We start from the raw sequence: 15,952 nt of genomic DNA, 5'->3' as shown, positions 1-15,952 counted from the left end.
TCAATAACTTCCTAGGTGATTTTAAATCCAATCTTATTGACAGTGAAGATTAAGAATCAAATAAATTTGATGCAATTCAGGTTTACCATGATGTAATTCAAACACATTTTATTGAAGTACAAAAGAATCAAGAGATGTATGAATAGGGATAATGAGAATAAGTTCAGACCTGTTATGTGGCCTAGTGCTGGGAAGTCCACCTTTCCCTCCTCAACCATTATTATTAGTAGTAATTTGGGTACCTAATACTTAGCACAAGCAACACTGACAGTTAAAATGGTTTCCTGATCTGCACAAGAGAGTGCGATTTATTTGAATGGTTTCTAAAGTCTGGAGTTAAAAGTGGCTGCTCTACCCAATGCAAATTTACATAAATTCTAGGGATCTGATCTCCAGTTTTCTTGCTTTTGTGGTGAATACTTAAGCCATCTACCCAGTTCCAACCACAACTCCTTTATTTATTTTTTTTTTTAAAGATTTATTTATTTATTATGTATACAGCATGTATGACTGCAGGCCAGAAGAGGGCACCAGATCTCATCACAAGTGGTTGTGAGCCACCATGTGGTTGCTGGGAATTGAACTCAGGACCTCTGGAAGAGCAGTCAGTGCTCTTAACCTCTGAGCCATCTCTCCAGCCCCAACTCCTTTATTTTAAAGGGAGTAAATATAACTTAATTATACCAAATTCCCCCAACCTCCATTCAGGGGTCAATCTATAAAACCCTACTTGTCAGTCCTATTATTTTTAAGAACAATTACTGCTGAGAAGCATAGAAGAAAGCTCCCCCCGCCATCAATTTAGAAACTTTTCAAGTCCCTTAAAGTGTCCAAATAAATCTTTTCATTTATTTTCTTTGAAAAAGGTATTTTCTATTTTCACCATTAAAAATGGTGGGAAATAGCCAATTAAAATGTATTAGAAATATATGACACATGTAAATATGTATTCTACAATCCAGAAATAGCCCTGTACATCCCACACAAAGAAAAATGGATGTGTTGCAAAATCCCTGTGAGAGAGCAAATGAAAGCAGAACTAGTGAGAACTCCAAAGGAAATAGTGTTTAATGAGATGCAGAGATTGATAAACCATAGCGAGGAAGCACACTAATGCTGGATTTTAATCCTGTTACATGGGGAAAGGTGCATGCTAAGCTGGAAATTATTGTAATTAATCACACTGTAATAAATCACACTGGTGATTTCTAGGCTGAACAAGAAGAAAGTAATAAGGCCAATTACTCTTTCACTTGCAACAGAAGCTTTTTTAGTCATTTATAGAAAATAGTACATGATTACAGAAGAATCTAATGTTTAAAATAAAACAGTGCATAGGCATTAAGATGTCTAAGAAAACAAGGAGATCAGGATAGAGAAAAGAGAATGACATTGCAATTTTGATGGTCTTTAAAATACTCTCCCTTACAAAAATTTCTTAAGACCTCATTGTTATTTGTAGCTTCTCTTGCTCCCTTGTTGCTCATTTAGCAGGGTGTTTAGCAGTGCATTAGAAAATACATTGTGACTGATGCTTTAGCCTCCAGCACTCATCACTCATTTAGAAGGCCTATATTTTTTCTTATCTATTCACTTCTATGGTTATGTAATATAGTGGCTAACACTAGTTGTCAACTTGACAGGACCTGCAATAAGTACCCAGGAGACACATCTGTGAGTGATTTCTGGATTGGGTTAATCAATGTAGGGAGACCTGCATCCATTCCTCCTTCCTATTTCTGTCCTTCCTTCCTTCCTTCCTTCCTTCCTTCCTTCCTTCCTTCCTTCCTTCCTTCTTTCCTTCCTTCCTTCCTTCCTTCCTTCCTTCCTTCCTTCCTTCCTTCCTTCCTTCCTTCTTTCCTTCCTTCCTTCCTTCCTTCCTTCCTTCCTTCCTTCCTTTCTTTTCTGCTTTTGTTTTCTTTCGTTTTTGAGACAAGTATTCTCTGTGTAGCACTGGATGTCCTGGACCTCACTGTATAGACAAGACTGGCCTTGAACTCACAGAGATCTGCCTGCCTCTACATCCTGAGTGCTGGGATTAAAGGTGTGTACCACCACTGCCCAGTGACCTGCATCATTTGTGTTACTGGGTTTTCAGTGTGAATGAAAAGGAAAACAGCTGAGTACCAATATTTGTGAGATATTTTGTCAAACAACAAGAAAAATAATACAAAAAACTAGTGTTTAGGAATGGGGCCATGGTTGTGATAAATATGAACATAAGGTTCTTTTTATTTTTTATTTTTGAAAATAGTTTTTCTCATACAATATATCCTGATTATAGTTTCCCCTCCCTCTACTCCTCCCAGTTTTATCCTACCTCCCATCCTCTCTGGATCCACTCCCTTTCTTTCTCTCATTAGAAGAACAGGCTTTTAAGAGATAACAATGAAACATCACAAAATATAATATAATATAATATGATGAAACAAAAAGTTTCATAATGAAGTTGGACATGGCAGCCCAGCAGGAGGATGTAGATGTAACAGTTTTATTAAATAAGAAATACAGAGCCAAATTCAGAGTTAAAAGCCCAAGAGGTCAGAGCAGTAGCTAAGAGCTGATACTAAAAACCCTCTCTTACCCTTCACTGCCACTGCCATCCTTCCCCTGAGAAAGAGACCTACTTCCTGTGTATCTGTCTTTTTATTGACTTTCTGCTCTGCCGTCTCATTGGTTGCAAACCCAACCACATGACCTCCTCGTCACTACCTGTCTATACAGACCTTCATGTCTTCTATGGTTGGTATTGAAATTAAAGGTGTGTGTCTCCATGCTGATGGTGTCCTTGAACACACAGAGATCTGCCTGTCATGGGATTAGGATTAAGGGCATGTGCTACCACTGCCAGACTTCTGCTATGGCTTGCTATTAGCTCTGACTCCCAGATAACTTTATTTATTAGCATACAAATAAAATCACATTTCAGCACAAATAAAATATCACCATAGGAAGAAGAGTCCCAAGATCAGACAATAGAGTCAATGACCCACATGTTCTCATAGTCACGTGAGTATGGGTTCCTTCTCATGGAATGTGCCTTAAGCCAACATTGGTTGGCTACTCCCACAAGTTTTGTGCCACCAATGCTGTAACACATTTGTCAGACAGGACAGATTTTAGATGAAAGGTTTTATGGCTGGATTGTTGTACATATTTCTCTTTTGATAGCCTGCACACCATCTTCCCACATCAAAGAATCTAGAACATAGGCATGAAGGCTCCATGTAGATCCCAGCTCACCTTCTCCATGTTCAGTGAGTTGTGTGGATATTGTGCTCAGCAATGGGGCCTTGCTATCAGTCTGCAGAGAGCAACCCTTTGTCTTAACATCAGGCTGAATTGTTTAGAGATTTCCATGGGAGATCTTGGCCAAAAACTCAACTGAATACAATCCAGTCCCTCCACTCGAGTTGTTCTGGCTACAATGAATTGCCTGTTAAGACTTCATATCTGCCATTAGCAGGATCAACTTCATCAACTGCCATCATTAGGATCAACTTCAGATTTCAAGAAATTTCCACTGCATTAGGTTTCCACATCATCCCCCAAATTATCTCCAAATTCCAGTTGTCTCTCCCCACACTCTCTCATCCACCCACTCCCTCCTGCTCAAGTCCTAGCAGGCCCCACTATACCCATAACATTTGTTCTATTTCCACGTCCCAAGGAGATCCATATGTCCCCTCTAGACCCATCCTCTTTACCTAACCTCTCTGGGTCTATGGATTATAGCTTGGTTATCATTTACTTAATGGCTAATATCTACTTACAAGTGAATATAGATCATAGCTATCTTTCTGGGCCTGGGTTCCCTCAGGATGATTTTTTCTAGTTCCATCGATTGCCTGTGAATTGCACAATGCCATTTTTTTTATAAATAGCTGAGTAATGTTTCATTGTGTAAATGTAGCATGTTTTGATTATCCATCCTTTTGTTGTGGGATTTGAAGATTGTTTCCAGCTTTTGGTTATTATAAATAAAGCTGCAGTGAACATGGTTGAGCAAGTATCATTGTGGTAGGATGGATCCTTTGGGTATATGCCCAAGAGTGGTATAGCTGGCTATCGAGGTAAATCAGTTTCTAATTTTCTGAGGAACCACCTTATTGGGATTATATTGCTAGCAATCCAAGGAGTCTGCTTAATGATCAAGGGGATTTATTTAGGGGTTAACTCACAAGACAGAATAAAGGAATTTGTCACAGGATCCTGGAAGGGTGATGCACGATCCAACGCTGTTCTTTGAAGAGCTCTGCCCTGGTTCATGCCAACATCCAAAACATGAGGTAGTGAAGAGAGAGCTGAGCTGAGTATGTGCATCCCAGGTCTTAAGGGTCCTAGAGTGGCCATGCCTCAGGGACATGTGCCACAAGGTTATAGGCAGGTATAACAGTTACCTGCTACCTCACTAGGGGCAGTGCTTCAGGGCGTGGCTCAAATAGCTCCAAAACAACATCATATAGATTTCCGTAGTGACTGTACACACTTGCACTCCCACCAGCAATGAAGAAGTGTTCCCCATGTTCTACATCTCCACCAGCATAAGCTGTCACTTGTGTCATTGATCTTAGACATTCTGACAGGTATAAGATGGAGTCTCAAAGTAGTTGTGATTTGCATTTCTCTGATAGTTAAGGATGTTGAACGTATCTTTAGGTGTTTCTCAGCCATTTGAGATCCCTCTGCTGGGAATTCTCTGTTTAAATTTGTACTCTGTTTTTTTAATTAAAAAATTTGGGTTTTTTTGCATATTTAGTTTATTGATGAGCATATGGTTCCTAAACCTTTGGAATGTGAGAGAAAATTGAAAGAGTTTGGAACTTTGGACTAGAGAAAAATTAGAATTCTGTAAGTGGAGCCATTCTGGTGGGAATTTGAAAGATCCTAATACTGAAAGTAATGCAGAGAGCAAAGAGGGTGTTATGAGGTTCCACTGGGATATTAGCAAAGACACCACAGGAGTACCATGTTATAAATATAGAGATTCATTTGCAAAGAGTGCTTAAAGGCTGGAGAGATAGCTTAGAGAGAGCCCTTTCTGTTCTTCCAGAGGACCTAAGCTTGATTCCCATCACCCACATTGGGTGGCTCACAACTGCCAGTAACTCTAGTTCCAGGGGATCCAACACCTTTTTCTGACCTCATTAGATATCTGCACTCATGTACACATACCAATAGACAGAGGCACATAATTAAAAATACCAAACAAAATCTTAAAAGAGAGTGGAAGAGCTTAAAATGAGAATGACAATGAAGATGTTCCCTGGATTAAAAACCACCCAAGAAGCCGGGCGGTGGTGGCGCACGCCTTTAATCCCAGCACTCGGGAGGCAGAGCCAGGCGGATCGCTGTGAGTTCGAGGCCAGCCTGGGCTACCAAGTGAGTTCCAGGAAAGGCGCAAAGCTACACAGAGAAACCCTGTCTCGAAAAACCAAAAAAAAAAAAAAAAAAAAAAAACCACCCAAGAAAACATGTTCCCAGGATAAACACAAAGCCTGACATTGTTGTGGTCCAGGGAGGCCTGGCAATGCCTCAAATTAGCTGCAGAAATTATGGGAATCATCCATGGGATGATGGTTTTATAGGTACAAAAAGTCCAATATTGAGAGTGTTATTGAGGCTTTCATTAAGGTTCTAGAGAGCTACTTCATCTAGACAATGTGTGTCAGGGTCAGAGTTCCTCCAACAAGGCCTTGAGAAGTCATTCTGTGAAGCTTTGAATGTGGAACTTGTACTGCAATGGCAGTACAAGGATGCTGGAGATACCAGAACAATAAGAAGAAAATACTATAAGAATGACATGAAACCTGCCTAGGAGAAGGTATGTGTAGTGTAGGAAGTAGAACTGGAGAAATGAGGCCATTTAAGACCTTTAAACCCCAGTTGATTCCATCATTACAAGCCTCAGTTACAACATGGAACATTAGAATGTGAGGCTTTCCCTGCTGAATTTTATGTTGCTTTGTTCTGATATTTCTTTCCTGTTGAAATAGGAATCTTTAGTCTGTGCTACAACATTATGGACTCTAAATCCTGCTTTTTTATTTTATAGGAGCCCACAGTGAAAAGATTGACTTGTATCTTAAAAGTGAATTAGACTGAACTTTTAAACAATGGTGGAACTACAAAGATTCTGGGGCTCTTTAAGTTGAACTGAATGCAATTTGCATTGTGAGATGGCTGTGCCCTATGGAGATGAGAGTAGAAAGCTATATATTAGAAATGATATGTTTGATATGTCAAGTTGGCAAGGAGGAACTTGTAACGGGTAATTCTTATTGTTAAGCTAACAAGATCGAGAATCACCCTGCAGTGCTTGTGAGGGAGTATTTAGAGCTAGATGAATTAAGGTAGGAAGAGCCACCTTAAATATGGGCAGGACCATTCCACAGGCATGAAAATAAAAAGGAGCAAGTGGATTGAGCACCAACCTTTGTCTCTTGCTGCTTCCTGAATGAGGACACGATGTAAGCAGACATCTTACACTTGTGCCATTCCCAGCCATAATGGAATGTATTCTCAAACTTTGAGCCAAAATAAATCCTTCCTCTGTTATGATGCTTTTGACAGGTATTTTGTTATAGCAGCTAGCAAAGTAACTAATATATATGTTACTATAAGTAAATATTTATCTTTATAAATATAAATATATATGAGTTATAATTAGAGCATTTTGTATGTTTTAAATAAAATGTTAGGTAGAAATTATGTAACTGTCTTTTCATCTTAGTGACAAAGAAAAAAAGTGACTATAACCAAGTAATTCTCTACAGTTTTTGTTTTCATGCATTTCACCATTAGGTACTTGTTTCCAGGTTCTAATTTCTTCTTTTTCTTATTAACTCATTTTCAAAACACCAAAGCCTTAACAATAATTTCAGAACTTAATCCATCTGCTCTGTTATCTTTAATTATGATTTGTTTTTTTAAAAAAATATTTTTTATTAAGAGATTTTCTATTCATTTTACATACAAATCACAGATTCTCCTGTCCTCCCTCCTCCCATCCCACATCCTACTCCCCAAGCCCACCCCCAGTCCCATCTCCCCAAGGCAAGATCTCCCATGGGGAGTCAGCAAAGCCTGGTACATTCAATTGAGGCAGGTCCAAGCCCCTTCTTCCTGCACCAAGGTGGCACAAAGTGTCTCACCATAGGTTCCAAAAGCCGGCTCATGCACTAGGGACAGGTCCTGATCCCACTGCCTGGGGGCTCCCTGTACAGTTCAAGCTAAACAACTGTCTCACTTATCCAGAGAGCCTAGTCTAGTACCATGGGGACTCCTCAACTATTGGTTCACAGTTCATGCATTTCCACTAGTTTGGCTAGTTGTCTCTGTACTTTTTCCAGTCATGATCTCGATATCTCTTGCTCATAGAATCCCTCCTCTCTCTCATCAATTGGACTCCTGGAGTTCCGCCTGGGACCTGGCCATGGATCTCTGCATCTGCTTCCATCAGTCACTGGATGAGGGTTCTATGATGACAGTTAGGGTATTCAGCTATCCAATCACCAGAGTAGGTCAGCTCAGGCACCCTCTCGATCATTACCAGTAGTCTATGGTGGAGTCATCTTTGTGGATTCCTGGGAACCTCCCTAGCACTCTGCTTCTCCCTATTCCCATAGTGCCTTCATTTATCATGGTATCTCTTTCCTTGTTCTCCCACTCTGTTAATTCCTGTCATTTTTGTAGGTAGTATTGTATGTTTCCCTTCTTTGGTATTTATTGGTGTAGCACTATCTATTGCCTGTGTTTTCATGGGGGTATCTAACTTCCTTAGGTTGGATTTTCCCTTCTAGTGCTTTCTGTAGGGCTGGATTTGTGGAAAGATATTGTTTAAATCTGGTTTTATCATGGAATATTTTCTTTACTCTGTCTACGGTGACTGAGAGTTTTCCTGAGTATAACAGTCCTGGTTGGCATCCATGGTCTCTTAGTGTCTGCATAACTTCTGTCCATGATTTTTTGGCTTTCAGAGTCTCCATTGAGAAGTCAGGTGTTATTCTGATGGGCCTGCCGTTATATGTTACTTGGCCTTTTTTCTTTGCAGCTCTTAATATTTTTTCTTTATTCTGTATGTTTAGTGGTTTGATATGTGGCAAGGGGTCTTTCTTTTTGGATCCAGTCTATTTGGTGTTCTATAAGCTTCTTGTACCTTCATAGGCATTTCCTTCTTTAAGTTGGGAAAGTTTTCTTCTATGATTTTGTTTGAATATATTTTCTGTGCCTTTGAGTTGGTATTCTCCTTCTTCTATCCCTATTATTCTTAAGTTTGGTCTTTTCATGGTGTCCCAAATATCCTGGAATTTTGTGTTATGACTTTTTTGGCTTTAGTGTTTTTATTAACTGATGAATCTATTTCCTCTATCATATGTTCAATACCAGATATTCATCTTCCATCTCTTGCTTTCTGTTGGTTATGCTTGCATCTGTAGTTCCTGTTCATTTATTCAGATTTTCCATTTCCAGCCTTCTCTCAGTTTGTGTCTTCTTTAGTGTCACTATTTCAGTTTTCAAATCTTGGACTTTTTCATTCACCTGTTTAATTGCTTTTTCTTGGCTTTCTTTAAGAGATTTATTGATTCCTTCCCATTTTTTGTTTGCCCTTTCTTCAAATTCTTTAAGGGTAGTTTTCATTTCCTCTTTAAAGGCTTCTATCATCTTCTTAAAGTCATTTTTAAGGTCTATTTCTTCTGCTTCTTCTGCTTTGGGGTGTTCAGGTCTTGCTGGTGTGACACCACTAGGTTCTGATGGTGCCATATTGGTCTTATGTTGCTGACTGTAGTTTTGCACTGGCGTCTACCCATCTCTTCATCCACTCCATGCAAGTGCTGTCTATGTCTGAGGGAGCCTCTTTTGGTCCAATTGACACTCTTTGTCTAATGGGAGCTCTTGGTCTAATCTGGGCTCTTGGTGCAATTGGTGCTGATGAGTTCTGTGTCTCAGGGAGCAGATCTTAGTCCAATGGGCACCAGTGGGCTCTGCCTCAGGGAGCATCTGCTCCCAATCAGTACAGGGTAGTACCTGTTTTCTGTTCCCAGTTGGTGCAGGATAGTCTTATGCCTCCAGTTTTCACTGATGTCACAGGGGGCTGTTTTCTTGGTGAGAGGTTGGGGGAAGAGGCAGCTGGCCAGTCCCTGGGGCTCCAGTGGCTTGGGGGAGGGGCACAGGGTATGCCCCTGGGCACTAGGGGCTAGAGACCTTATCTGCCCAGTCCGGAGATGGGGCCTTACCTCTTCCCAATTGGTGCAGGGTGGGCTTATGTCTCTGGTTTTTACTGGTGTCTTGGGGGCTGTTGTCTTGGCAAGGGAGCAGGAGAAGAGGCAGCTGGCCAGTTTCTCGAGCTCCAATGGCTTGGGGAAGAGGCACAGGGTGTACCCCTGGGGCCTAGGACCTAGGGACCTGGTCTTCCCAGTCCAGAGATGGGGCCTTAGCTGCTCTCAATCAGTCATGATTTGCTTTTTTATAATATTGGTTTTTCTTCTATTCTGACTACTTATTCCCCTTCAATAAAGCCTCTTTATCCATCCTTTATCTTTGTATTCCTTCTTACCTTCCCCTTCCTTCCCTTTGTTTGTTCATGCACTTACTGTTGGGAAATACACTCCTAGACAATCACTTATCTTCTATACCAAAATATAGCCATCTAATAAAATACTTTTGCAGATTTATCCTTCACTTAGAACTGGAAAAAGTGAGAAACAACAGGAAGAGACAGCTTTTGTATCAACCAGTACGTTGTTTGTTCAGTTGAGTCTTACCTGATGATAAATGGAAATAAAATTAGGAAGGGAAATCACTTCTAAGTTACTAGAGTGGGTGAAAATTTAGTCTCTTTCTTCCAGTCCTAAATTTAAAAATTCCCTCATTTTCTCTAGTCATATATATCAGTTTACTTACCAGAAGTTGTTGACACCAAGCCACTTACTCAATCCTGAGGGAGTTTTGGGGACCCACCTCTCCTCATATCCCTATTGTCAGGGTAGGAGGACAGCCTTACCCACCTCACCAGACCCTACCACTTTTTGTGTTTTCAGGGTTATCCCTCTCACCCACGCATTTTTAGTGGTGCTGACCTGCCCTGTGACCCTAATGGGAAGAGATTTTCCAGCTAAGGTAGGAGCTTTTGTTTTGTTTGCTCCCTCCATGTGCCCCACTCCAGTCAGCAATGCCTCTTCTCCTCCTCATGCACAGTGACATAGAAAGGGCCCAGCTCTCTCTCAAGTTCCAGAGGATACCAGGATCCACTGCCTTGTCACCAGTTCCAGAAGACTGAAGTTTCATCCCACAAGCTTTTCCTTCCTGGTTACCTCTCTTAATTAGTTACTCAGCTAATGGTTATAGGACCACCATAGAGCCAGAGTCCAAGGACCATCAAGTATACTCAGGCAATAAGGAACAGTAACAGTCCAGAAAAGTATTTACACTCTCAGACTCAAAAGGGTTTGGACTCTGTAAAAAGCAGACTTTAATACAACAATCTTTATTGTTAAATGCCCTCAACAATTGATCACTTGTGTCTCCTGGATGGTAAACTAAAAAAGGAAACAGATGCCTCAAAATCTGTCTCAGATAAAGCTTATCTCAGGTAAAAAATTAAAAGCGTGTTTCAAATCTCTGTCTGTCTCACTCTCTCTGTCTCTGTCTCCGTCTCTAATACTAACCAATATAGCAGAGTACTAAATATTATAATATGGCAAACAGCTCAAGATTTTAAATTCCCCATGGCTGCTTCTTAATATGTTAAAAAATTCTTCTGAGCTCCACAGCCAGCTTGAATCCACCTGAACAGGTCAGCAAGCTCCAGAGCCAGCTTGGTTCCAACTGGACAGCACCGTCAGACCTGAGCAGCCACAGAGCCCTAAGCAGTGGAAGTTGTTGGATGATTCCCAAAGCAGCAGATGACAATCCACTACCCCAGGACATCTGGCTACCCCAAAAGCCCCCTTCCCTACTCCACAAGAGTTAACAGACACCCGCTGAGTCAGCTGGAAGCAATTTCAGGAGACACAGTACCCCCATTCCTGGTCATCCACCATTTTTTTCAATAAGCAAAGAGTCTGGAAGGTTGCTACATGACCACACATGTGCTTTTCAGTAGTGAAGGAAGGGGCCTTATGTCCTACATAATTCGTGTGCTGTGTGATGATGTAATTTGTGTGCAGCATGACCACACAATCTATGTGCATGCATAGTGTAGCTATGTGAGCCCATATGTGCATGTGTGGGAGGAATCCATTCAAAGTGGGTCACAGACTCCTCCCCCTTCTCCTCCTTCTTCTCTCTCCATGTACAACCTTCCATAGGCCTAAAGCACATTCCCCTCTGTTGCTTCACCTAATAAATTCTTATAGTGGGTTTTGTCATACCTCATTGCTTTTCTCTCATAGTAAACGGTGCTGTTTAATGAATAGCATTGTTCTGTCTCATAAAACCAACATTGACTAAGCAAGCAAGGGGAGTGTGTTTGGAGGTTGTACAAAGAGCAGAGTTTTGGATCACAGTCAAACACTGAGTGGGGCAATTTTCTTTGGAATTTTTCTTTCACACTGCTTTTTGTCTTCAGTCAATACTCACAGGCAACTTCTCATTTTTCTGTGAGTTAGTGGGTCTGAATTGTGGCCAAGGAACCCTAGTATGTGAGCTACAACTTTGAAGGTTCTCAATAAATTTCTGATACAAGTACAAAGTGGTTCTGATACCAAAAATGTTAGGGAACAATGCTTTAGGCCTATCCTTTTCCAAGATTCCTGGCAGAGTTGGCATCTGGCTCTGTGATTAATGTGAAGGCATCACATCATGCAAACTCCTCATGAAAGCTGGAAGTACATGGCTTTGGGTCTATCCTTCTCCATGCTCCCTATTTCATGGAAGATAGATTTGACATCTGGCTGTGTGGTTAGTGCTGAGGTGCCATGCATGCTTCTCCTGAAATTCTCCCAATTATCTTGTCATTGTGTCTGCTTTACCTCCTTTTAAGTTTTATTCATTTGAATTAAGTAAATTCATTCATTCAGGTTAGTGATTACAGAGGATCTCGAAAGATAAACCCTGTTAAATGTTATCAGCAGCCAGCATCTTTATTATAATCAGAACCCGTGAAATAATATGCTAGTCATTTGTCCCCAAACTTTAGAGTATATAAAAGTGATAATTTGTGTAATGGACATTTCCCATTCCTTGTTCTATGGCACCAATAGGAACCACCTGAATTTATTAGGCTTCGGGTTATTTATTTTATGTGGCAGCTGGGAGGGTAATGCTTTTTAATATAATAGCTTCTTCATTATCATTACATCTCATCCCCTGTAGCAAAGTTTCTGTCAGGTAACACTGAGTTTCAACTTCTCTGATGATTGAAAGATGAGGGAGTACCAATTCAGGTGTACAAAGCAGATAACCTCAATAACAGCTTGGTGAGGCAGGTGGGGCTACAGAGTGCAGAGCCTAGAGTTGCAGACAACCTGAGAGCACTGAAAGCCTCAGGAAGGTAAGAGAGGGAACATAGGACCAGAAAAGGAAGAGCTAGAACCAATATTAGAATCTTAGTACATATAGCCTTATGACAGCAGTTACATATATGATCTTAATTACTCATTATTCTACCTGTCCCTCACCTCCTCCTTTTGGACTGCACTAGAAATACATACATAGAATGTTAGACTCTGTCAAATGTACCTTGCTCATTTTTGTTCAAACTTTTAGCCATTCTTCACTCATTGTTTTTGTCTGTTAAATGAAGGTCAGGTTTAGCAGTAGTTGGGGAAATTTTAGAATCATCAACCCAATTTTCAACATTCCATTCTCCCTTCTGAGTGCAAACATGTGTATCACTGATATGAGAATGATGAGATTGTGACACTTGGATACATAACTGGTGGGACTTCATCATTTTCACTCCTGCAGGTGTAATGCCCATGCATGAGCCCCTCAAGAAGACCACCAAGGAGCCAACTTCCCATGCAAAACAATAGGTTTTGTTTATTCCAGCCTAGGCAGGGATCTCCCCTGACACCACGTTACAGCAGGTGAAAGTGGGAAGGTCACAAGCACTCACTTCAAGGGAATTATATAGGAAAGGTTTATGTGCAGAGGGTTACATATCTCAGGATTGGAAGAGGGGGCTAGTGGTGAGGTAGTTCTTTGAAGTTATTGGCTGAACTATAAGCCTGAGGTTACTAATGGCTAACAGGATGTAGGGTATCTACAGAGACATAAATTTTTTACTCCCCATGTCCTGCTTTTGCTGAAACCAGGATATATACATTCAGATTCATTATTGCAGTCCTATTCTCCCATGAGTTCAAGTTCTGGTCAGTTGAGTCCATTACTCCCCATTACTCCCCATATCTTGTTTTGCCAAGTCCAGGATATATATATATATATATATATAACTTGTTGTTCCAGACTTATCTTCCCATGAGTTCAACTTCTGGTCACTTTTAAAACTGCTGGTCAGCAAATACCTTTAGAGGAGGTGGAGGAGGGAGCATTTCTCAAGATGGTTACTGATTTTTCCCTTTCATGGGTACAGTGTAAAAAACACCTTTGTATGGTGATATTTTAGTTGTATTAAAATGTTATTTGTATGTTAATAAATAAAGTTGCCCGGGGGTCAGAGCTATTAGCAAGCCATAGGAAAGCAGGGCAGTGGTAGCGTACGCTTGTAATTCCAGCACTTAGTAGGCAGAGCTGGGTAAGTCTCTGTGTGTTCAGGGATACAGCCATTATTGGATACACATGCCTTTAATCTTAATACCAATCATGGAAAACCTGGAGGCCTATACAGACAGGCTGTGAGGAGGCGGTCATGTGGTTGGGTTTACAACCAATGAGAAGGCAGGACAGGAACTCTATATAAAGACTTTAACACAGGGGTAGCTCTGGTTCGGAGAGGTAGGACCACTGCAGGAGGAAGGGTAAGGTTTTGGCTCTTGGCTCTGACCTCTTGGCTTTCTTCTTTGCATTGGTTCTGTGTTTATTGTTTGATGGGAAGGTTGGATACATCTACATTTGGCGCCCAACGTGACAAGAATTCATTAAAAACCGATTGGCTTGGCTTGGCGGCAGGTCCGGTTTCCAGCCTGGGCGGCCTGGCTGCCTAGCTTGGGCCCAGGCCTGACTGACCCGCAGCTGGAACTGCTACAAACAACTCAGACCTGCCCTGCTGAACAGGGCCCCTGCCTGTAAAGCCAAGGCTTGACTCGGCTCAAGCGGCTACACTTTCTCTCTCTCTCTCTCTCTCTCTCTCTCTCTCTCTCTCTCTCTCGCTGGATTCACACCTCGAACACCAGGTGGCTGTGAAATTCCCTGGGATTCTACTGTTCTACCCAGACTTGGTAAGTCAATTAACATATCTATTTAAAAGAGAATTTTTTTCTACATTAAAAAAAAAAATGGGCTTTATGTGTACATTGGAAGAAAATTGGGCTTTGTTTGAAATTTTAGGCACTCTGACAATGGAACAACTATATGAAAAGATTAATATTGATCGAATTATTCAGTTTATTACTTTTCTTATCCTCATTTTACTATTTAAAAAGATCGTCAACTTAAGTGCCAGGATAACAGTCTTAGAAAAACTTGTTAAACCGGTAAAAATGAATTATAGAGAAATTCAAATTCAGACAGAAGAAATAAATAGTGAAGTTGTTTCAAAATTGGATCGTAAGGTTACAGAAAGAAAGCCAGTTTTCACACAATCACCCTTAATTTATCCAGTAGCCGTACAGCAGCTACCTGATGAAGAGAATGAACAAAATACTTGGGTTCCAGTTGAAATGTTAGACTTACGAAGATTTAAGGAGGCAATAGCATCTTATGGCATGCACTCCCCATATGTAAAGCAAATGTTAAACACCTGGTCAACTTGTAATAGGATTATACCAAAGGACTGGCGGGAATTGGCACAGGCTGTTCTTGAACCCGGACAAAATCTCCAGTGGAAAATGTGGTTCAGTAATGAGGCTAAAAATATAGAAAGACAATGGAGGGATAGCGGAATACAAGTCTGCCAGGATCAGCTTATTGGCGAAGGCCAATATGCTTCAGTACAAACACAATGTTCATATGATGTCCAAACCCTACTTCTATGTAAAACGGCAGCTTTGAATGCATGGGACAGAGTTGAAGAACCAGGAAAAAAAACTGAGTCATTTACAAAGGTTATACAGGGCCCCAAAGAATCTTTCACAGACTTCTTACAAAGATTGACTTCAGCAGTACAAAAAATGGTCCCGAATTCAGAGGCTAGTCAGATAATAATTGAATCTTTAGCCTTTGAGAATGCAAATGCAGCGTGCAAAAGAATAATTAGGCCGTTAAAGGCAAGATCTGCACCTTTGGAAGATTGGATTAGAGATACAGTTAATGTAGAGGCTTATGACCATGATGATATGTGGGTAGGAAAAGCAATTTCAAAAGGTTTGAGCAATGCTAGATGTTTTGGATGTGGAAAGCAAGGACATTTGAAAAGGGATTGTAAACAGGTCATTCCTAGAAATAATGTTTCTTCAAGGAACACTGGCAACAGAATGCCCCTTCCTTCTGGAGTATGCAGAAGGTGTGGTAAGGGAAAACACTGGACCAACGAATGTAGATCAACAAGGGACAGACAGGGTAACCCTCTGCCTCGAGCTTCGGGAAACTCCCAGAGGGGCCTCAGGCAGGCCCCCACAGTAAATCCAGTTCAAACCTTTCCTGCAGTTGTAGAGGAAACCCCTACTCAAAGCAACTAAATAACCAAATGTCTATTGGAATAAATCATGTTAGTCGAGATGATGAAACAGAGAAAATAGGAAATACAGGAAAAAACATAAAGAAAATTTTTTGGCAAACTTCTATTAATGAACAAAGACCAAAACTAACAATAAAAATAAATGGTGTTTTGTTGTCTGGTCTGGTAGACACAGGTGCTGACATTACCATAATTGCACCAGAATTTTGGCAT

Source organism: Peromyscus californicus, unplaced genomic scaffold (assembly GCF_007827085.1).
Source record: "Peromyscus californicus insignis strain IS unplaced genomic scaffold, ASM782708v3 Scaffold_11__1_contigs__length_118956290, whole genome shotgun sequence".
In the NCBI taxonomy this organism is placed as follows: domain Eukaryota; kingdom Metazoa; phylum Chordata; class Mammalia; order Rodentia; family Cricetidae; genus Peromyscus; species Peromyscus californicus.
Note: the sequence above shows the minus strand (reverse complement) of the source record.